The sequence below is a fragment of the Meles meles genome, chromosome 1 (genome assembly GCF_922984935.1).
Source record: "Meles meles chromosome 1, mMelMel3.1 paternal haplotype, whole genome shotgun sequence".
NCBI classification, from domain to species: Eukaryota; Metazoa; Chordata; class Mammalia; order Carnivora; family Mustelidae; genus Meles; species Meles meles.
Window position 1 is genome coordinate 153,294,062 of NC_060066.1, and position 22,810 is coordinate 153,316,871.

At 37.1% G+C, this 22,810-nt stretch overlaps 1 protein-coding gene and 1 pseudogene across 1 annotated transcript in view; one reads left to right on the forward strand and one right to left on the reverse strand.

Annotated features, from left to right (window-relative positions):
* Window positions 1-22,810, reverse strand: part of MSH4 (mutS homolog 4) — a 101,242-nt gene that overhangs the window by 44,263 nt on the left and 34,169 nt on the right. The gene's annotated exons all lie outside the window — the stretch shown is intronic.
* Window positions 14,838-19,687, forward strand: LOC123947093 (annotated as a pseudogene).

Sequence of the window (22,810 nt, forward strand, 5' to 3'; positions counted from 1 at the left end):
TGCAATCATTTTACAATACGTACAAATAACGGCAAAGGCAAGGGAAGCAAGGGCAAAAATGAACTATTGGGATTTCATCAAGATCAAAAGCTTTTGCACAGCAAAGGAAACAGTTAACAAAACCAAAAGACAGCTGACAGAATGGGAGAAGATATTTGCAAACGACATATCAGATAAAGGGCTAGTATCCAAAATCTATAAGGAACTTAGCAAACTCAACACCCAAAGAACAAACAATCCAATCAAGAAATGGGCAGAGGACATGAACAGACATTTCTGCAAAGAAGACATCCAGATGGCCAACAGACACATGAAAAAGTGCTCCACGTCACTCGGCATCAGGGAAATACAAATCAAAACCACAATGAGATATCACCTCACACCAGTCAGAATGGCTAAAATTAACAAGTCAGGAAATGACAGATGCTGGCGAGGATGTGGAGAAAGGGGAACCCTCCTCCACTGTTGGTGGGAATGCAAGCTGGTCCAACCACTCTGGAAAACAGCATGGAGGTTCCTCAAAATGTTGAAAATAGAACTACCCTATGACCCAGCAATTGCACTAAATACTGGGTATTTACCCTAAAGATACAAACATAGTGATCCGAAGGGGCACGTGTACCCGAATGTTTATAGCAGCAATGTCTACAATAGCCAGACTATGGAAAGAACCTAGATGTCCATCAACAGATGAATGGATAAAGAAGATGTGGTTTATATACACAATGGAATACTATGCAGCCATCAAAAGAAATGAAATCTTGCCATTTGCGACGACGTGGATGGAACTAGAGCGTATCATGCTTAGTGAAATAAGTCAATCGGAGAAAGACAACTATCATATGATCTCCCTGATATGAGGACATGGAGAAGCAACATGGGGGGGTAGGGGGATAGGAGAAGAACAAATCATAAAATAAAAAAAAAAGAACTTCTGGGGTGCCTGGGTGGCTCAGTAGGTTAAAGCCTCTGCCTTCAGCTCAGGTCATGATCCCAGGGTCCTGGGATCAAGCCCTACATTGGGCTCTCTGCTCAGCAGGGGGCCTGCTTCCCTCTCTCTCTCTCTGCCTGCCTCTCTGCCTACTTGTGATCTCTGTCTATCAAATAAATAAATAAAATCTCTCTAAAAAAAAAAACTTGTATTTATCAAAAGGCACCACTGATCTAGGATAGGTTCTCCAAAAGCCAACTCAGAGAAATTAGAATTTGAGGACAAATAATTTTTTTAATTAATTTATTTTTTCAGCGTAACAGTATTCATTGTTTTTGCACAACACCCAGTGCTCCATGCAAAACGTGCCCTCCCTATTACCACCACCTGTTCCCCCAACCTCCCACCCCTGACCCTTCAAAACCCTCAGGTTGTTTTTCAGAGTCCATAGTCTCTTATGGTTCGCCTCCCCTTCCAATTTTTTTTTTATAAACATATAATGTATTTTTATCCCCAGGGGTACAGGTCTGTGAATTGCCAGGTGAGGACAAATAATTTATTTGAAAAGTAATTCCAGTAAGTACAAGCAAGAGAATAGGAAAGGGCAGCAATACAAGATACACTGATGATCCGGATATTGCTACTTGGTACTGTGGCTCATTCCTGCTGGAGACCTCTCAGAGATGGTGTAGAGTAATCTTCAGAAGCTATCTGAAGAAGGAAATGGTGTATTTATTAACCAACTCCAGTTTAGTATTGGTTAAGACCTATTGCTGGGTAGTCACTTCCTGAATTCCCTCCAGTTTCTCATGTGGCTAGATAAAGTCCTCAGGCAGAGAGTTTCAGTTGCTTACAGTAAGAGTTCTCTGTACAAAAGTGAATGCCAAAGGATGTGGGTGGCACAGCAAAAGCATCTACTCCACAATACTGCGTAAAAAATCCAACCACAAAGTGGGAAAAGATATGTGCAACATACAGAACCATAAAGGAGTCATAAAAACCTCTACAAATCAAAAAAGGAGCCAAAAAAGCTTTACAAATCAAAAAAGAAGATAACCCAATAGAAAAATGGGCAAGAGAGTTGAACAAGACTTTCACAAAAGAAGGTATCCAAAGAGTCAATATATATACGAAAGGACTGCAAACTCATTAATTATTAACAGAAAAATGCAAAATTAAGGCCACAATGAAATACCATTAGCTACCAAACATTATGGCTCTCTGCCAAGATAATATTTTATAATAATAATATTATAACTGATAATACTAGGTTTGGAGGAAGAGTAATAGAATTCTCATACACTGCTGATGGGAATATAAGTTGAAATGATAATTCTGAAAAACACTTTCACAAACATTCTGTCATTATCTACTCAAGTTGAAGATATTCATTCCCCATGACCCAGAAATTCCACTTCTAACTATGTGCCCAATAAAAACATATGCACAATTATACTAAGAAACAATTATAAAAAAATAAATAAAAAAAGAAACAATTATAACATTGTTTGGCAATATTATTTCTAATTTCTAGAAACTGTCAACTCAAAAGTCTAACAGTTAAATGAATAATGGCATATTTATATGGTGAAACATTACATACCAATAGAAATAAATGAGCTACAGCTAAATGCAATAATATAATTAAGTCTCACAAACAATGTGGTGAGATGAAGCCACATATTAAAAATACCCATGAGGGATGCCTCACTGGCTCAGTTGGTTAAGCGGCTGCCTTCGGCTCAGGTTGTGATCCCAGGGGCCTGGGATTGAGCCCTGCATCAGGCTCCCTGCTTGGCAGAGAGCCAGCTTCTCCCTCTCCCTCTGCCTGCTGCTCTGCCTATTTGTGCTCTCTCTATTCTCTCAAATAAATAAATAAAATCTTTTTAAAAAATAAAAAATAAAAAGGTTTAAATAGTCTTTTCTTTTTTTTTTTAAAGATTTTATTTATTTATTTGACAGAGAGAGACACAGCCAGAGAGGGAACACAAGCAGGGGGAGCAGCAGAGGGAGAGGGAGAAGCAGGCTTCCTGCAAAGCCGGGAGCTCGATGCGGGGCTCGATCCCAGGACCCTGGGATCATGACCTGAGCCGAAGGCAGACGCTTAACGACAGAGCCACCCAGGCTCCCCTAAATAGTCTTTTCTTTAATTAAGTGAACTCTATACCCAGTGTGGGGCTCGAACTTATGACCCCAAGATCAAGAGTGGTATGCTCTGACTGAGCCAGCCAGATGCCCCAGAAAAACCTGTTTTTATGAAAATTTCCAAATGTTGAAGGAAGTATTTTGAATGTTTGTAATAGAAAATATAAGCATTCTTAATATAGCATATTAAAAGTAAGGTTATAAATACTATACAGAAAGAAAAGACATTCAGGTTAGTAAAAATAACAAATTTAAGTTTTATTCTCAGAGAGTATTTATGACCTAGAAAAACAGCATTTTCTAAAATCAATATTCTAAAGAAGAAAGTATAAGAATTAATCTTAAGCAAACAATTCTACACTGAAAATTTTCAGGGAAAATTTAGTTCATTTAGAAGTTTAAGATAATCATATAATTCAGCCAACAAAACATTTAATTCATTCACAAGTTTTAGTAAATTGTGCAATTTAACCAGCACAAATCTGAACTAATTTAGTAAATATTGTGTTTAATTAAGAGATATATGCTTATATCAAAAGGGGAAAGAGCCCAATTTAAAGTAGATCTCCAGATGGTTAAGAAAACAGCAACTAAGAAACAGTATAGGGAATTCTGAAATTCATGAACCATGTATGAAGTCAATATATTGCTTAGGGTTCTTCAAAAGTTAGTTAATCTGAAAAGTATTTTAAAAGCCTCCACAAAAGACAGATGTACTAAGGAAAGTATTTACAGCTATGACTAGTCCCTCCAAAACTAAAAAGGATGGGAAGTTAACAGACTACCAGCTATGGATCAGTAATGACTGATCTTTAAGAATCTTATGGAACTAGCTATAGATTGCCTTTTCTGGACAGGAAAAAAGGATTCCAGATTCTCAGCTTACAGAATTATCCTAAACCTGCCCCAGACGACTTTTCTAAAGTCTGAAAGTCAAAATGATTATAGAAGCTGGCTTATCACAGATATTTCTGAGAGAGCTAGTTGGCCAAACTGATGTTTCCTCCTCAATGCAACCAGAAAAAGTCTAATGCAAAAAAATGTATGTTTCTAATTCTTATAGCTAGTGACACTAAATTATGAAGTTATATGACTATAATACTAAACATTAATGAGTTGACAACAAAGAGACTGCTCTCAGGTATAATCTTTCCTATAATAAAAGTGAAACAAAGTTTTGACATACTGCTAAGGGTTGAACTGTATCCCCCCAAAAAATATTTGTTGAAGTCTAAACACTCAGTACTTCATAATGTGATCTTATTTGCAAATAGCATCATTGCAGAGGTAATTGGTTAAGATGATATCATACTGTAGTAGGGCAGACTCCTAATTCAATATGACTAGTGTCATGTAAAAGGTAGCCTTGTGAAGACAAAGACACACAGGGAGATTGCATGTTATGCAGCAGCAAGCCAAGGAACACTAAAGACTGCCAACAAACCACCAAAAGCTAGGAAGAGGCAAAAAAAAAAAAAAAAAAAAAAAAAAAAAAGATTCCCTGATGGGTTTCAGAGGAAACATGGCCCTATGAATATCTTGAGAACTGTGAGACAATATATTTATCTTGCTTTAAGCCACCAGTGTATATAGTATTTTGTTTCACAAGCAATAGGGAACTATAATATATTCTAATTATCACTATAAAGTGGCCACATCCTATTCCTATACTACACTGCATTTTTCTGTGTAGAATATGTCATTCATAAGTAAAACTGTTCTTCAAGTTATTTAAGATATTTTTCACTTGAGGAGAGCCTGGGTGGTTCAGTGGGTTGAAGCCTCTGCCTTTGGCTCCTGTCGTGATCCCAGGGTCCTGGGATTGGGCCCCGCATCGGGCTCTCTGCTCCGCGGGGAGCCTGCTTCCTCCTTTCTCTCTGCCTGCCTCTCTGCCTAGTTGTGATTTCTCTCTGTCAAATAAATAAAATATTTTAAAAAAAAGATATTTTTCACTTGAAAACATCATTCAAAGCAGTGCAATTTGGCAAAAAATCATAAAGGCTGCAAAAAATCATAAAGGCTAACTGTGTGGCTCTTTATGTTTATATTCATAAATGATTATTCATTTTAAGTCTCTGAAAGTCCTGAAACATTTGATGGCTCCAAAAAGACTGCTAAACAAGAACAAAGTAAAAAAGAAAGGTTAATAACACACACTAGCAAGAGTATATCCAAAAGTAAAATGAAGAACACTTCCCATATATGCAGAAATAATTTAATTTTATTATGAACACTGTGATTTAATATCAGTTGTCAGGGTCCAAACTGGAAGAAGAGAGCATCACTGGTATGGGAGAAGCAAAATCAAACATGGTCACAATGGAGAGGTAGTTCAGTAGGATAAAGAAAGTACCATAATGGAGGGCTTCTCAGCACAGATTATATGAACCTGAACAAGGTCAAGAGGGTATCCAGGCAAGAGGAGACAAGGTAATCCGGTGTGGGTTTTAGAACCCACGGAGGCTAAGTAAAGTCTGTGTGTGGGAGGGCACTTTAGTGCAGGGTATCATAGCCTGAGACAGGTGAGGACAGGAAGATGATTTAGCAGGGAATGCTGGAGTACAGGCAAGAGTGAGGATGACACATATGCCTAAGATAGAGATTGGCAGTAGTCAAAGACTGGTCACATGGTGGGGGTCAAATATGATAATATATTAAGGATACTAAGAGCCAAGTTTCTCATTGTCAGAGAAGGGAGATACTAATATTGAAGGTTAGAAGACTAAAATGAACCTTGGGATGTTGAATTGAAATAGAAGGTACTGGTGTGGACTCAGTTTTCGACTGCACAGATGGATATAAATATAATATATATATAAATATATAAAAATAATTAAATTTAATATGGAGATAAATATGTATCTATTTATCCATTTACTCATAGACATACACTTATTCCTTAGCCATGAGAAGGTTTGGGAGCAGTGACAACAGCAAAGAGTGTGCCCAGTGCCCAGATCTTGATTTCTAAATACCATATGCCATTGAAACAAACCAAGGCTCCTGGGAGAAATGGCTGACTAAAAGGCAAGGCAGAGAAAGTAAAAGGAAAGCCTGGTTCATTTTTCTGAGCCAAAAGTGATAAATCTCTCAAGGAATGATGGGCATATTTCCAAAGGACTGAAAGACCAATTAAAAAGGGCTTGTGTTGGTCAAATCTAAACAATTTGAGAATCAAAATAAATGTTGGTAGTAAAGAACTATAACCAATTGAATAAAATATGAAACCAGAAGTCCATAGAGATTAAATAAAATGAAAATTTGATAAGAACCAGTATATTTACAGAGTCTCAAATTACCTCCTCAGAGAATACTTAAAATTATATGAGGAAAATAGTAATTTTATAGTGCAGAAGGCTAGAGAACCCCACTTTAATCAAGTGCACATAGTTAACATCATAGTGGGACAAATCAAAACCATGAGCCATCTGATAAGATATAATAAAAACACTGCCCATTTCTGTGATATTCCTACCAAAGATACATTACCAGAATATAACAATGAGGAAAAACATCAGATAAACCCATACTGACAGAAAACAACACAGACCCATACTTTTCAAATGTCAAGATCATGACTGAAGACTAAATAGACAAAAAGCTAAAGGTAATGCTTGATTCTCAACTGAATCCTTTTCTACAAAGGATTATTGGCACAACTGGCAAAACTTGAATGGGATCTGAGGATTAAATGGTATTATCATTGTTAATTTCCTTACTTTCAAGGTTTATTACCGTTGAATAGAAGAATATCCTTGTTTCTAAGAAATCCTCATTTATTTGGGAGTGATAGGGCATCTGTTGGCAACTTACTCTTAAAATTAAAAAAAAATAAGTTATTTGTAATATACTTGCAAATTTTCTGAAGGTTTGAGATTTTATTTAAATTTTATTTTTACTTTTTAAAAAGGTTGAAACCAAAAAATGTTACATGTTTCCAGAGAATGGTGGGGGGCGGGAGGGAATGTCATTCTTATCTAAAATTCAGAAAATCTCAATGGTTTCAACTTCTCGATAGGAACATTGGAAGTTACGAGACAGTGGAGAAGTGCCTCCCAAATTCTGAAGGAAAATTCTTTCCTGACTAGAATTCTATTTTCAGGTAAGCTATCAATAGATTATGAGAGAATAATAAAACATTTCAGAAATGCAGTCTTACTTTTTTTTTTTTTAAAGATTTTATTTAGGGGCGCCTGGGTGGCTCAATGGATTAAGCCTCTGCCTTCAGCTCAGGTCATGATCTCAGGGTCCTGGGATTGAGCCTCACATCGGGCTCTCTGTTCAGCAGGGAGCCTGCTTCCTCCTCTCTTACCCTCTGCCTGCCACTCTGCCTACCTGTGATCTCTCTCTGTCACATAAATAAATAAAATCTTTTTTCTTAAGATCACAGGTAGGCAAAGCAGCAGGCAGAGAGAGAGGAAGGGAAGCAGGTTCCCTGCTGAGCAGAGTGCCCAATGCGGGGCTCAATCCCAGGACCCTGGGATCACGACCTGAGCTTAAGGCAGAGGCTTTAACCCACTGAGCCACCCAGGCACCCCAAAGCAGTCTTACTCTTGCTCAGAAAGTTAGTAGAGAATGTGCTCCATAAGAAGGAGAGAGTAAGCCAAAACAGAAGATTAGTAGGGACACAAAAAATAAGAGATCCAACATAAGAAAATCAGGAAAAATGCTGAAGAGAAATTGGGGGTCACAGCTGTATACTAAACAAAGAGGAGCAACCAGTACAGATTGGAACAGTTCATAAGCTTATGGAGGAGACATCTTCAAGAGGTTGAATTTGATTTTCTGCAGTGAATAAATATACTGAGAGCATAATACTGAGAGGACATTTAGATAACTGGTGGAAATATCTATGCCTGAATTAGTGAAAGCACACAGTAAACCATAGAAATATAAGAACAGTTATTTATTCTGGACAAAAAGACACACAAAAAGTTATGTAAGCTCAACTCTGTGTAGAATGGATAATCATAATAATTTTGATCGAACTAAAATTATGTTTTAGTTCTACTAAGTTCTACTAAGTTCTACTAAGTTCTGCCCAGTTCTACTGGGCAAGGAGAGGTAAGGAAATGTCCATGTTTATGGGAGAAGAGAAGAAAGAGAGCTAAATATTCATCCTCCTGCCAAGAAATTAACACAGAATGTCAAAGGATATCATCAAGAAAGTAAAAAAAAAACCTAAAGAGCAACAGAAAATACTTGCAAATCATATATCCAAAATAAGGAACTTATATCTATAATATATAAAGAACTCTTAAAACTCAATACTAAAAAGACAACCAATTAAAATTTGGAAAAGGTGGGGTGTCTGCATAGTTCAGCCAGCTGAGCATCCAATTCTTGATTTCAGCTTAAGTCATGATCTCAGAGTCATGAAATGGAGCCCCACATCTGGCTCTAGGCTTGGCACAGGGTCTGCTTGAAATTCTCTTTCTCCCTCTGCCCCTCCCTGCACTCTCTCTTTCTAAAATAAGTAAATAAATAAATAAAATAAATAAATAAATAAAATCTTTTTTAAAATTGGAGAAGCATATGAATAAACAATTCTCCAAAGAATATACACAAATGGCCAACAAGCACACAAAAAGAGGCTCAACATCATTAATCATCATGGAAATGAAAATTTTAAATGAGGGATATTACCTCACACACACTAGGATGCCTAGGAATCAAAAAGAAAGATAATAACAAGTATGGACAAGGATGTGGAGACATCAGAAACCTCACAGACTGCTGGTGGGACTGCAAAATCATATTCATTTTAGAAAACAGTCTGGCAATTGGTTAAACAATTAAACATGGAATGATCATATCAGCAATTCCACTCCTATGTATATGCCCACAATAAATGAAAACTTAATCCGAACAGAAGCTTGTACATAAATATTCATAACAATGTATTCATGATAATCAAAAGTGGAAACTCAAATGTTTAACTGATGAATAAATGAAATGTGCTGTACCTATACAATGGAATATTATCTGTCAATAAAAATAATCAAGTATTAATTATATGTTACAATATGAATTATCCTAAAAACATTATGCTAAATTAAATAGACAGTCACAAAAATCTACATATTGTAGAATTCCATTTATATGAAACGTCCAGAGGGAACAAATCTCTAGGGACCGATAGATTAGTAAAAGCCAGAACAAGGCAGGGAAGAAGTTTGAGAGGAACGGGAAGTGATTGTTAATGGGTCCAGTGTTGCTTTTTTAGGGTGATGAAGATGTTCTAAAATTGACTGTACTGTGATACAACTTTGTGAACACACCAAAAATTATTAAATGTTAAACTTTAAATAGGTGAATATATGCTTTGTGAATTCTATCTTAATAAAGCTGTTATATTTTTTAAAAAAATAATGGACTATGCAATATTTGTAGAAGTAAAATATATGACAACAATAGCCCAATGAGAAGGAACAGGGAATGGCTGCATACTATTGTAAAGTTCTTTTCTTTTTATTTCAGCTTTATTGAGGAACAATTAACATACAAAATTATAAGATATTTAAAGTATACGTTGTGGTGATTTGATACTCATGTACATTGCAAGGATTCCCCCAATTAGTTACTTAACACATCCAGCTCCTCAATTTTGGGGGGAGTAAGAACTTTTAGGTTCTACTCTCTTAGAAAATAACAATTATACAAGATAGTATTACCAACAATAGTCACCACGTATTACATTAGATTCTCTGACCTTATTCAGCTTACAGTTGAAAGTTAAACCTTTTACCAACTTCTATTTCCCCCACACCCCAGTCCCTGGCAATCACCTTTCTAGTCTCTGTATCTATGAGTTTGGTCTTTGTGTGTGTGTTTGTGCAGTACACATGTATGTATGCATGTACCTATGTATGCACATATGTATAGACTTATTCAGATTTCATATGTAACTGGCACCATGCATTTAAATTTCACACATAATTGATAATATACAGTATTTATCTTTTTCTATCTGGCTTATTTCACTTGGCATAATGCCCTCAAGGTCCATACATGCTGCTGATGGATTTCCTTTCTCGTGGTTGCATAATATTCCATTATCTGTATGTGTATACATGTGTGTGTGTGTGTGTGTGTGTGCGTATTACATTTTCTCTATCCATTCATTCATCAGTGAACACTTGGATGGTTTCTGTGTCTTGGTTATTGTGAATAACACTGCAATGAACATGGGAATTATCTCTTTGAGGTCCTATTTTCACTTTCTCTAGGTATATACCTAAAAGTGGGACAGCTGGATGATATGGTAGTGCTATTTTTAATTTTTTGAAGAACCTCCATATTGTTTTCCATGTTGACTATACCAATCTACATTCCTACCAAGAGTGAACAAGGCTTCCCTTTTCCTTGCATCCTCATCAACACTTGTTATCTCTTGTCTTTTTGATGAGAGCCATTCCAACAAGTATGAGGTAATAATTCCACCAGAGCACTTTTGCATTTTCCTGATGATTACTGATGTTGGGCACCTTTTCATATACCTATTGACCATTTGAATGTCTGCTTTGTCAGTCTTTCTGCCCATTTTAAAATCAAGATTGTTTGTTTTTTTGCAACTGAGTTGCAGGAGTGCTTTACATATTTTTAATATTATCTCCTTATCAGATATATGAGTTGCAATTATTTTCTCCAATTCTGTAGTTGCCTTTTCATTTTGTTGATCATTTCTTTTGCTGTGAAAAAGATTTTTAGTTTATTTTTGCTTTTGCCATCAATAATGTACGGTTCTGGGGCGCCTGGGTGGCTCAGTGGTTTAAGCCTCTGCCTTTGGCTCAGGTCATGATCTCAGGGTCCTGGGATCAAGCCCCACATCAGGCTCTCTGCTCAGTGGGGAGCCTGTTTCTCCCTCTCTCTCTGCCTGCCTCTCTGCCAACTTGTGACCTCTCTCTCTGTCAAATAAATAAATAAAATATTAAAAAAAATAATGTATGGTTCTTATACCATTTGTGAAATGATGTTATATTACTTGAAGGGGGACTGAATTCAGCTAAAGATATAGACTTCCTAAAGCAACCACTAAAATATCAAAATAAGGAATTCTAATAAATCAACAAAAGATACAAATCTGGGTCAATCCAAAAGAAGTCAGGAAAAAAGGAAAAAGGGAATAGATGAAATAAATAGAAAAAGAAGTAGTATGATAGCAGATTTTATGAAAACATACCAAAAATCTCATTAAGTGTAAATGAAATAAACACCCCAATTACAAATAAGGTATCTTCTGATTGTATATAAAAAACAAGATCCAAATATTTGAACTATTTGGAATATTCCAAATATAAGAAAATACATATCCAAATATAAGAAATATTCCAAATATAAGAAACCCACTTTAAATATAAAGACACAAATAAGTAAAAAAAAAAAAAGGTAAAAGTTGTATCATGCCAACATATCAAAAGAAAGCTGGAGTGGATATATTAATATTAAACACAGTAGAGCAAAAAATATTACTTTTTCAGAGCAAAAAAATATTACTAGGGAAAAAGGGTCATTTTATAAAGATAAAGCAGAAAACACAGTAACCTTAAATGTTTATACACCTAATAACAGAGCTCCAGAACACTGTTTTTTTATTTAAATTCAATTAGTCAACCATAGTACATCATTAGTTTCAGATATAGAGTTCAATAATTCATCAGTTGTATATAATACCCAGTGCTCATCACATCACCTGCCTTCTTAATGTCTAATTACCCCACCCCCTCCAGCAACCCTCCAGCAACTCTCAGTGTTTCCTATAGTTAAGAATCTCATGATTTTTCTCCCTCTCTGATGATTTCCCATTCAGTCTTCCTTCCATCCCCGTATGATCCTCTGCACTGTTTGTTATATTCCACATATGAGTGAAACCATAAATTGTCTTTCTCTGGCTTATTTTACTCAGCATAATACTCTCCAGTTCCATCCATATTGATGTAAATGGTAAGTATTCATCCTTTCTGATGGCTAAGTAATATTCCATTGTATATATATATATATACTACATCTTCTTTATCCATTCATCTGTTGATGTACATCTGGGATCTTTCCATAGTTTGACTATTGTGAAAACTGCTACTATGAACATGGGGTACATATGCCCCTTCAGATTACTACATCTGTATCTTTGGGGTAAACACCTAGTAGTGCAATTGCTGGGTCATAGGGTAGCTCTATTTTTAACTTTCTGAGGAGACTTCATACTGTTTTCCAGAGTGGCTGCACCAGCTTGCATTCCCACCGACAGTAAGAGGGTTTCCCTTTCTCTGTATTCTCGCCAACAACTGTTGCTTCCTGACTTGTTAATTTTAACCATTCTGACTGGTGTGAGGTGTTATCTCATTGTTATTTTGATTTGTATTCCCCTGATGATAAGTGAAACTCAGCATCTTTTCAAATGTCTGTTGTCCATTTGGATGTCTTCTTTGGAGAAATGTCTGTTCATGCCTTCTGCCCATTTCTTGACTGGATTTTTTGGGTTTTGGGTGTTGAGTTTGATTAAGTTCTTTGTAGATCTTGGATACTAGCCCTTTATCTGATACGTCATTTGCAAATATCCTCTGCTAACCCATAGGTTGCCTTTTAGTTTTATTGAATGTTTCCTTTGCTTCTTATTTTGACTAAATCCCAAAACATGAATTTTGCTTTGTTTCCCTTGCCTCAAGAGATATATTTAGCAATAAGTTGCTGTGGCTGAGGTCACAGAGGTTGCTGCCTGTATTCTCCTCTAGGAAATTTGATGGATTCCTGTCTCACATTTAGGTCTTTCATCCATTTTGAATTTAATCTTATGTATGATGTAAGAAAGTGGCCCAGTTTCATTCTTTTGCATGTGGCTGTCCAATTTTCCCAACAACATTTGAAGAGACTTTTTTCCATTGAATATTATTTCCTGCTTTGTCAAAGATTAGTTGACCATAGAGTTCACGGTCCACTTCTGGCATTTCTATTCTGTTTCACTGATTTATGTATCTGTTTTCCTGCCAGTACCATACAGTCTTGATGATTACAGCTTTGTAATACAGCTTCAAGTTCAGCACTGTGATGCCACCAGCTTTGGTTCTCTTTTTCAAGATTGCTTTGGCTATTTGGGTTCTTTTGTAATTCCATACAAATATTAGGATTATCTGTTCCACCTCTGTGAAAAATGTCAATGGTATTTTGATAGGGATTCCCTTGAATGTGTAGATTGCTCTAGGTAGCATAGTCATTTTAACAATATTTATTCTTTCAATCCATGAACATAGAATGTTTTCCATTTCTTTGTGTCTTCCTCAACTTCTTTCACAAGTGTTCTATAGTTTTTAGAGTACAGATCATTACCATTTTGGTTAGGTTTATTCCTAGCTATCCTATGGTTTTGGGTGCAATTATAAAGGGGATCAATTCCTTAATTATTCTTTCTTCTGTCTCACTGTTAGTGCGTAGAGATGCTTTGACTTCTGTGTATTGATTTTATATCCTACCACATTGCTGAATTCCTATATGAGTTCTAGCAATTTCTGGGTGGAGTCTTTTGGGTTTTCTGCATATAGAATCATGTCATCTGCTACGAGTGAGTTTGACGTCTTCTCTGCCAGTCTGAATGTCTTTTATTTCTTCTTTTTGTCTGACTGCTGAGGCTAAGACTTCTAGTACTATGTTGAACAGTGGTGAGAGTGGACATCTGTGTCATGTTCCTGATCTTAGAGCGAAAGCTCTCAGGTTTTCCCCACTGAGAATGATATTCACTGTGGGCTTTTCACATAGGCTTTTATGATATTGAGGTATGTTCTCTCTTCATCCCTACACTGTGGAGAGTTTTAATCAAGAAAAGATGCTATACTTTTTCAAATGTTTTTTCTATATCAATTGAGAGGATCATATGGCTATTGTCCTTTCTTTTATTGATGTGGTGTATCACACTGATTGATTTGGGGATATGGAGCCACCCTTGCATCCCAGGAATAAATCCCACTTGGTTGTGATAAATAATCCTTTTAATGTGCTGTTGGATCCTATTAGCCAGTATCTGGGTAAGTCTAAAACACTTTAGATAAAAACTGGTATAACTTCAAAGAGAAGGGATAATGAATTAAGATGGCAGTGTAGTAGGAGGACCCTAGGATTGCCCTGTCCTTTGAACACAGCTACATAACTATCAAATCATTCTGAATACTCAAGAAATTGATCTGAGGACTGACAGAACATACTGCACAATGGAGGGAGAGAAGAAGCCCCTTTGAGGAAGATAACAAGTATGGAGACATGGTTTGAGAGAGCAAATGATTGCAGGTGTTTTGAAGGGGAGGGAGCCCTTGCTACAGAGAAAGTCAAGAGAGAGTGGAGCACACAGGGATAAACACAAAGAGAACACTTCTCCAAAGCCATTGGCTGGAAAAACGAAAGGGGATGAATTTCTTAAGTTTTTACACATAGCAGGGTTCAAAGACTTCAGTTTTAGAGATCCCCAGCTTTGAGTGGAATAAAGACCCGAGGAGAAGAGGAGGAGGAGAAGACCTGGAGAAGAGGCAGGCAAACAACCCCGGGGCAAACTGCATGATCTGAGGATTGCCTAAGAGCCATGGGGAAAGACTGCACTTTTTGGAGAGCATCTGTGAGAGGCAGCATTGCCTTTCCAGGGACAAAAGAACAAGCAGGGACCATCTTCCTCTCTCACCCTCCAGCATAGGTGCAGAGACACCTGCTGAGGGTGGCTAACCTGGATATTGGGACTTCATTGTGCTTTACTCCAAAATCCACAGTCCTGCACTCTGCCACAATGGCTCTTCAGGATCAAACCTGCATCAGTCCTAGCATGGTGAGACCTTCTCCCACAGGAAAAGAGCAGATGTCTGCCACACCAGATCCCTAAAGTTTGGAATTTTAAAACTCAGCCGACCTGGCTAGGGTGGAGCCCAAGGTGTGTCGTGCTGCTCGAGGCAGGCAAGCGACCCAAAGACAGACAGTGTGAAATCAGTGCTCTGAAAAATATCTGTGACACACAAGGGGAAATTACTCACTCCTCTGAAAGTAGTAAGCACAGACTCCCCTCTCCAGGGACAAAGAGGCAGACTGACACCATTTTCCACCCCTCGCCCCTCACCATAAACCAACTTCAGTAAACAGCATAGCACCAACAATGGCTGCCTAACCTGCTTATGCCAAGTCCTACCATCCTGCACTCTGCTGGGACGGCCTTTCTCAGGCAAGTGTGCCGAACAACCCTTCCCCAGAAGACCAACACAAACTTCCACACACGCCGTGTCTATTGACTACAAGGTTCTACAAAGCTTTAGTTCTAGAGGAAATAGAATATGACATAAAGCTATGTAAAATAATGAAGCTGAACAAAAGAGAAAGAAAAATTTTGGATCTTGGAAGTAGATATAGGAAACTCAGTGACTCCATCAAACATAATAACATTCATATGATAGGAGTCCCAGAAGAAGAAGAGAGAGGGAAGGGAGCAGAAGGTTTATTTAAGGAAATTGTAGCCGTAATTTCCCCTCATCTGGGGAAGGAAACAGACATCGAAATCCATGAGGCACAGAGATTTCTATCAAAATCAACAAAAGCAGGTCAACACCAAGACACATTGTAGTTAAATTTGCAAAACATACTAATTAAGAAAAAAAAAATCATAAAGCAGCAAGACATAAGAAAAGAAGTCCCTAACTTACAAGGGAAGACCAATAAGGTTAGCAGCAGATCTTTCACATAAAATAGCATGATATACTCAATGTGCTCAAAGGGAAAAATATGTAGCCAAGAATACTCTATCTCACAAGGCTATCATTCAGAATAGAAGGATAGATGGTTTCCCAGACAAACAAAAACTGAAGGAGTTCATTACCACTAAACCAGCCTCACAAAATATATTAAAGGGGTCTCTGAGTGGGAAGGAAAGGCCAAAAGCAACAAACACTAGAAAGGAACAGAGAAGATCTTCAGGAACAACAATAAAACAAACAATAAAATGGCACTAAATACATATCTATCAATAATTAATCTGAATGTAAATGGACTAAATGCTCCAATCAGAAGACACAGCATGTCAGAATGGATTAAAAAAAATCCACCTACATGTTGCCTATAAGAAACTCTTTTAGGCCTAAAAACAACTGCATATTGAAAGTGAGGGGATGGAGAAATATTTACCATGCAAATAGACATCAAAAGAAAGCCAGAGTAGCCATACTTATATCAGACAAACTATATATATTTTTTAAGATTTTATTTATTTTGGGGCACCTGGGTGGCTCAGTGGGTTAAAGCCTCTGCTTTCGGCTCAGGTCATGATCCCAGAGGATCGAGCCCCGCATCTGACTCTCTGCTCAGCGGGGAGCCTGCTTCCCTTCCTCTCTCTCTAGCTGCCTCTCTGCCTACCTGTGATTGCTCTCTGACAAATAAATAAATATAATCTTAAAAAAAAAAGATTTTATTTATTTATTTGACAGACAGAGATCACAAGTAGGCAGAGAGGCAGGCTTCTCGCAGCTTGATCCCAGGACCCTGAGATCATGACCTGAGCCGAAGGCAGAGGCTTTAACCCACTGAGCCACCCAGGAGCCCCTCAGGCAAACTAGATTTTAAACCAAAAACTGTAACAAGAGATGAAGAAGGACACTATATCATAATAAAGGTGTCTATACAACAAGAATATCTAATAATTGTAAATATTTATGCCCTCAAATTGGGAGCACCCAAATATATAAAATAATTAATAATAAATACAAAGGAACTCATTCATAATAATACAATAATAGTAGGGGACTTTTATATACCACTTATATCAGTGGACAGATCATTTAAGCAAAAAAATCAACAAGGAGATAATGGCTTTGAATGACACACTGAACCAGATGAACTTAACAAATACATTCAGAATATTTCATCCTAAAGCAGCAGAATACACATTCTTTTCAAGCACACATGGGACATTCTCCAGAAAATATCACAAACTAGGTCACAAATTAGGCCTCAACAATACAAAAAGACAGAGACTATACAATGCATATTTTCTGACCACAATGCTATGAAACTTGAAGTCAACCACAAGAAAATATTTGGAGAGACCACAAAAACATGGAGGTTAAAGAACATCCTACTAAAGAATGAATGGGTCAACCAGTAAATTAAAGAAGAAATAAAAAAATACATGGAAACAAATGAAAATGAAAATACAAAATCTTTGGGATGCATTAAAAGTAGTCATAAGAGGGGCCACAGTGTTTTTGGCCGGAGAGGTGCTGAATGAGTCATCAGTTCCAGAGGTACTACAGCTGCTTTCTTGAACAGGAAAGTCATTAAGCCTGACTTTACAACATTGAGTGGAAAGAACAGCAGCCCAGCTAATATGTTCTAGGATGCAACAGACCTCAGCCTGTGGAGTATTTTTGGCAACAGACTCTAGAGCTAAGGTGTAGGGGGATAAACAGTTTTGTATAGGCTATCAATATGCCAGTCCAGTGAAACTGAAAGCTGGTCAGGTTTCAAGGTGAAACTGAAAGCTGGTCAGTTTTCAAGGTCTGTGGGAGGATATCATTCACTGTTCACTGGGTCTTGTGTGGTAGAGAGCCAGGCTTTACTAAAGGACATATTACCTTACCTACCACCTTTATTCACGGCTCAGTGGAGATTGTGACGGCCCTGATAGGTCTCTAAACAGGATCTAGCTATCCCATCTGTCTGGACTACTTGAAAGAGCCAATTAGCATCAACTGTGGGCGTTAACGTCTGTCTCTCCTGCATCAGTATGTTCTAGAAGGATCTAAATGATACTTTCCCCTGCTCCTTTTGCCGCTACTACTCTCCAAAATGGAAATTCATGAACAATCCCCAATTGGGCAATTTTTTTCCCATTTTATTTTATTTCTTTTCAGTGTTCCATAATTCATTGTTTATGCACCACACCCAGTGCTCCATGCAATACGTGCCCTCCATAATATCCACCACCAGGCTCTCACCCAACCACCCACCCCTCTCCCCTCCAAAACCCTCAGTTTGTTTCTCAGAGTCCACAGTCTCTCATGGTTTGTCTCCCCCTCCGATTTCCCCCATCTCACTTCTCTCCATCTCCCAATGTCCTCCGTGTTATTCCTTATGCTCCACAAGTAAGTGAAACCATATGATAATTGACTCTCTCTGCTTGACTTATTTCACTCAGCATACTCTCTTCCAGTCCCGTCCATGTTGATGTCAAAGTTGGGTATTCACCCTTTGTGATGGAGGCATAATACTCCATTGTATATATGGACCATATCTTCTTTATCCATTCATCCATTCAAGGGCATCTTAGTTCTTTCCACAGTTTGGCAACTGTGGCCATTGCTGCTGTGAACAATGGGGTACAGGTGGCCCTTCTTTTCACTACATCTGTATCTTTGCAATTTAATTCAAATTGCTAAGCTACTATGGGTAAGAAGAAGCAAGAGGAAGAGGAAGGAAGAGAAGCTTTTGGGTAAGAATAAGCAAGAGGAAGAGGAAGGAAGGGAAGCTTATATGTGAAAACATAATTAAGTTTTGACCTTTTTCTACCAGAAGGGCCTAGAAGTTTTATGTCCACAGTGTGGTTTCTCCACTGATCACCGGAATCGCTATATTTGGCCCTAGAGAACGTTGCTTCTTATTATAGGAAAAGACTACAGAATTGCATTGAACCATGGAGGGAGATAGTAGAACAAGTTGAAAAGGTGGTAACTATGCAAAGTAGAAAATCATTGGAACTGAAGAAGAAAGTACATTGTGGAGAGAAGAAATCAAGTCTGAATTTGAGCAAATTTTGTTGTTTCTCAAAAACGAGCAAGAAATTGTTCTTCAGCAATTACAAGATGAAAAAATGGATATCTTAACAAAACTAAATGAACACCTAACAACATTTCAAGTCATCTTTCCACATTAAAATATCAAAGGAGACAGAGGGCAAATCTATGAAGTCAGAGCTGGAATTACTGACAGATGTTCAAAGTATCTACCATAGGTATAAAACCTTAAAACCCCCTGAACCTTTTTCATTTCAATTAAAGGAATATGGTTACCATCTTTCTTCACAATATTCGGGCCTAAATAAAATAATCAACAGATTTAGAACAGGATCTAATTCTAGACCCTGAAACAGCACATTGTAAGCTTATTGTCTCAGAAGATAGAAATAATGTGCAATATGGAAATAAAAGGCATAAATTTCCTCATAACCCAAGGAGATTCTATCTCTGCCCAGCTGTTCTGAGTTCTAGGGGTTATAATTCTGGCAAGCAGTATTGGGAGGTGAAACTGAAAGATAACCCTAAATAGATCATGAGTGTCTATGAAGACACTCTTCCCAGAAGGAGAAAGAATAAGATGCAACCAATTTTAGCACAGGATGGATTATGGGGTGTTGGACAATGTAGTCAGAGTAATTCGATTGCATTGGGTTCTAAGAAATTAATCTTCTACCAAAAGTTAACACCTAGAAAGATCAGCATTTTTTTAGACTGTGAATTGTATGAGGTTTCCTTTTATAATTTGAGTGGTTGATCCCTTCTCTGTATTTTTAACTATTATTTTGTGGAAACACTTTGGCCTTATTTCTATACTGAAATGGACTCAAAACCTCTTAAAATTTATACAGTAACAGATTCTGAATGATGAGTTATTGTAAAACTCTTGTTTTTGCTGCTGTTGTTGTTTGTTTCTTTGTTTCAGGTGGTGGACAAAACTAAGCCAGTGAATCTAGTCTCAACAATTCTGTTGTGATTTTGTTGTTGACTTTTTGTTTTTGTTTTGTTTTAGTTTTTCCTTTAAATAACCAGAACTAGTTTATCCTAGTTTCAGCAGCTTCTAAAAAATGTGGATATAGGGTACTTGGCTGGCTCAGCCAGCACTACATGCAATTCTTGATCTCAGGTTGTAAGTTTGAGCCCCATGTTGGGGGATAGAGTTTACTTTTTTTTAAAAAAAAAGATGTGGTTATAATGAGACAGAAGAAAGAAAAATTAAGGAGTGCATTTGCAACTGCATCGAAAGACATAAGATTCTTAGGAATAAACCTAACCATAGAGGCAAAGGATGTCTACTCAGGAAACTAAAGAATTCTCATGAAAGAAAATGAGGAAGACACAAAGAAATGGAAAAACATTTCATGACATGGATTGGAAGAACAAATATTATTAAAATGTCTATGCTACCTAAAGCAATATACATATTCAGTATAATCCCTATTAGAATACCATCAACTTTTACCAGAGAGCTGAAACAAATAATCCTAAAAGTTGTTTGGACCCACAAAAGACCCCAGATAGCCAAAGGAATGTTGAAAAAGAAAACGAAAACTGGTGGCATCACAATTCCAGACTTCAAGTTCTATTACAAAGCTGTAATCATCAAGATAGTATGGTACTGGCACAAAAACAGACACATAGATCAATGGTACAGAATAAAGAGCCCAGAAATGATTACCATCAACTCTATGGTCAACTAATCTTTGACAAAGCAGGAAAGAATGTCCAATGGAAAAAAGAGAGACTCTTCAACAAATAGTGTTGGAAAAATTGGACAGCCACATGCAGAATAATGAAACTGGACCATTTCCTTACATCATACACAAAAGTAGACTCAAAATGGATGAAAGACCTCAATGTGAGACAGGAATCCTTCAAAATCCTAGAAGAGAACACAGGAAGCAACCTCTTTGATCTTGGCTGCAGCAACTTCTTGCTAGACACGTCTCCAAAGGCAAGGAAAACAAAGGCAAAAATGAACTATTGGGACTTCATCAAGATCAAAAGTTTTTGCACAGCAAAGGAAATAGTCAGCAAAACCAAAAGACACCGACATAATAGGAGAAGGTATTTGCAAATAACATTAACAGATAAAGGGCAAGTATCCAAAATCTATAAAGAACTTACCAAACTCAACACCCAAAGAACAAATAGTCCAAACAAGAAATGGGCAGAAGACATGAACACACATTTCTGCAAAGAAGACATCCAAACGGCCAACAGCAATTTCATGTGAAAATGTGCTCAACATCACTCATCATCAGGGAAATACAAATCAAAACCACAATGAGATACCACCTCACACCAATCAGAATGGCTAAAATTAGCAAGAAAGGAAATGACAGATGTTGGCAAGGATGTGGCAAAAGGGGAACCCTCCTACATTGTTGGTGTGAATGCAAGCTGGTACAGCCCCTCTGGAAAGCAGTATGGAGGTTCCTCAAAAAGTTGAAAATAGAGTTACCCTATGACCCAGCAATCGTACTACTGGGATTTACCCCAAAGATACAAAAAAGGGGCACCTGCACCCTAGTGTTCATAGCAGCAATGTCCACAATAGCTGAACTATGGAAAGAGCCCAGATGTCCATCAACAGATGAATGGATAAAGAAGTGTGTATGTATGTATGTGTATATGATGGACTACTAGCCATCAAAAAGAATGAAATCTTGCCGTTTTCAACTAAGTGGATGGAACCAGAGGGTATTGTGCTAAGCGAAATAAGTCAATCAGAGAAAGACAATTATCATATGATCTCACTGATGAATGGAATTTAAGAAACAAGGCAGAGGGTCATAGGGGAAGAGAGGAAAAACTAAAACAAGATGAAACCAGAGAGGGAGACAAACCCTGAGAGTCTTAATCATAGGAAGAAAGAAGGTTGCGGGATGGGAGTGAAGAGATGGGGTAACTGGGTGATTGATGTTATGGAAGGTGCATGATGTAATGAGTACTGGATATTATATTATATAAGACTGATGAATCAGGCTTTTGAAACCAATAATACATTACATGTTAATTAATTGAATTTAAATTAAAAATGTTTCAAAATATGGGGAAAAAAGTAGTTATAAGAGGGAAGTATATAGAAATACAGGCCTACCTCAAGAAGCATGCAAAATCTCAAATAAAACCACCCAAACTTATACCTAAAGGAGGTTGACAAAGAACAAATGAAGCCTAAAGCCAACAGAAGAAGGGAAATAATAAAGATTAGAGGAGAATTAAATGATATAGAAAAAAACTAGTAGAACAGATCAATGACGCTAAGAGCTAGTTCTTTGAAAATTAATAAAATTGATAAAAACTTAGCCAGAGTTATCAAAAAGAAAAGAGAAAGACCCAAATAAATAAAATCACAAATGAATGAGGAGAGATCACAACTAACACCACAGAAATTATAATATTGTGAAAAATTATATGCCAACAAATCAGACAATCAGGCAGGAATGGATAAATTCCTAGAAATGTATAAACTATCAAAACTGAAACAGGAACAAATAGAAAACTTCAAAAGACTAATAACCAGCAAAAAAATTGTGTCAGTAATAAAAAATTTCCCAACAAACAAAAGTCTAGAGCCAGATGGCTTCACAGAGGAGTTCTACCAAACATTTAAAGAAGAGTTAATACCTATTCTTCTGGAACAATTCCAAAAAATAGAAATGGAAGGAAAACTTCCAAACTTATTTTGAGGCCAGCATTACCTTGATTCCAAAACCAGACAAAGTCTCCACTAAAAAAGAGAACTAAAGGTCAATATGCCTGATAAACAGAGATGCAAAAATCATCAACAAAATACTCCCAAACCAAGTACAATAGTACATTAAAAGAATCACTGACTACTATCAAATGGGATTTACTTCTAGCCTGCAAGGGTAGTTCAATATTCACAATCAATCAACATGACACACCACATTAATAAAAGAAAGGATAAGAACCATATGATCCTCTCAATTGATGCAGAAAAAGCATCTAACAAAGAACAACA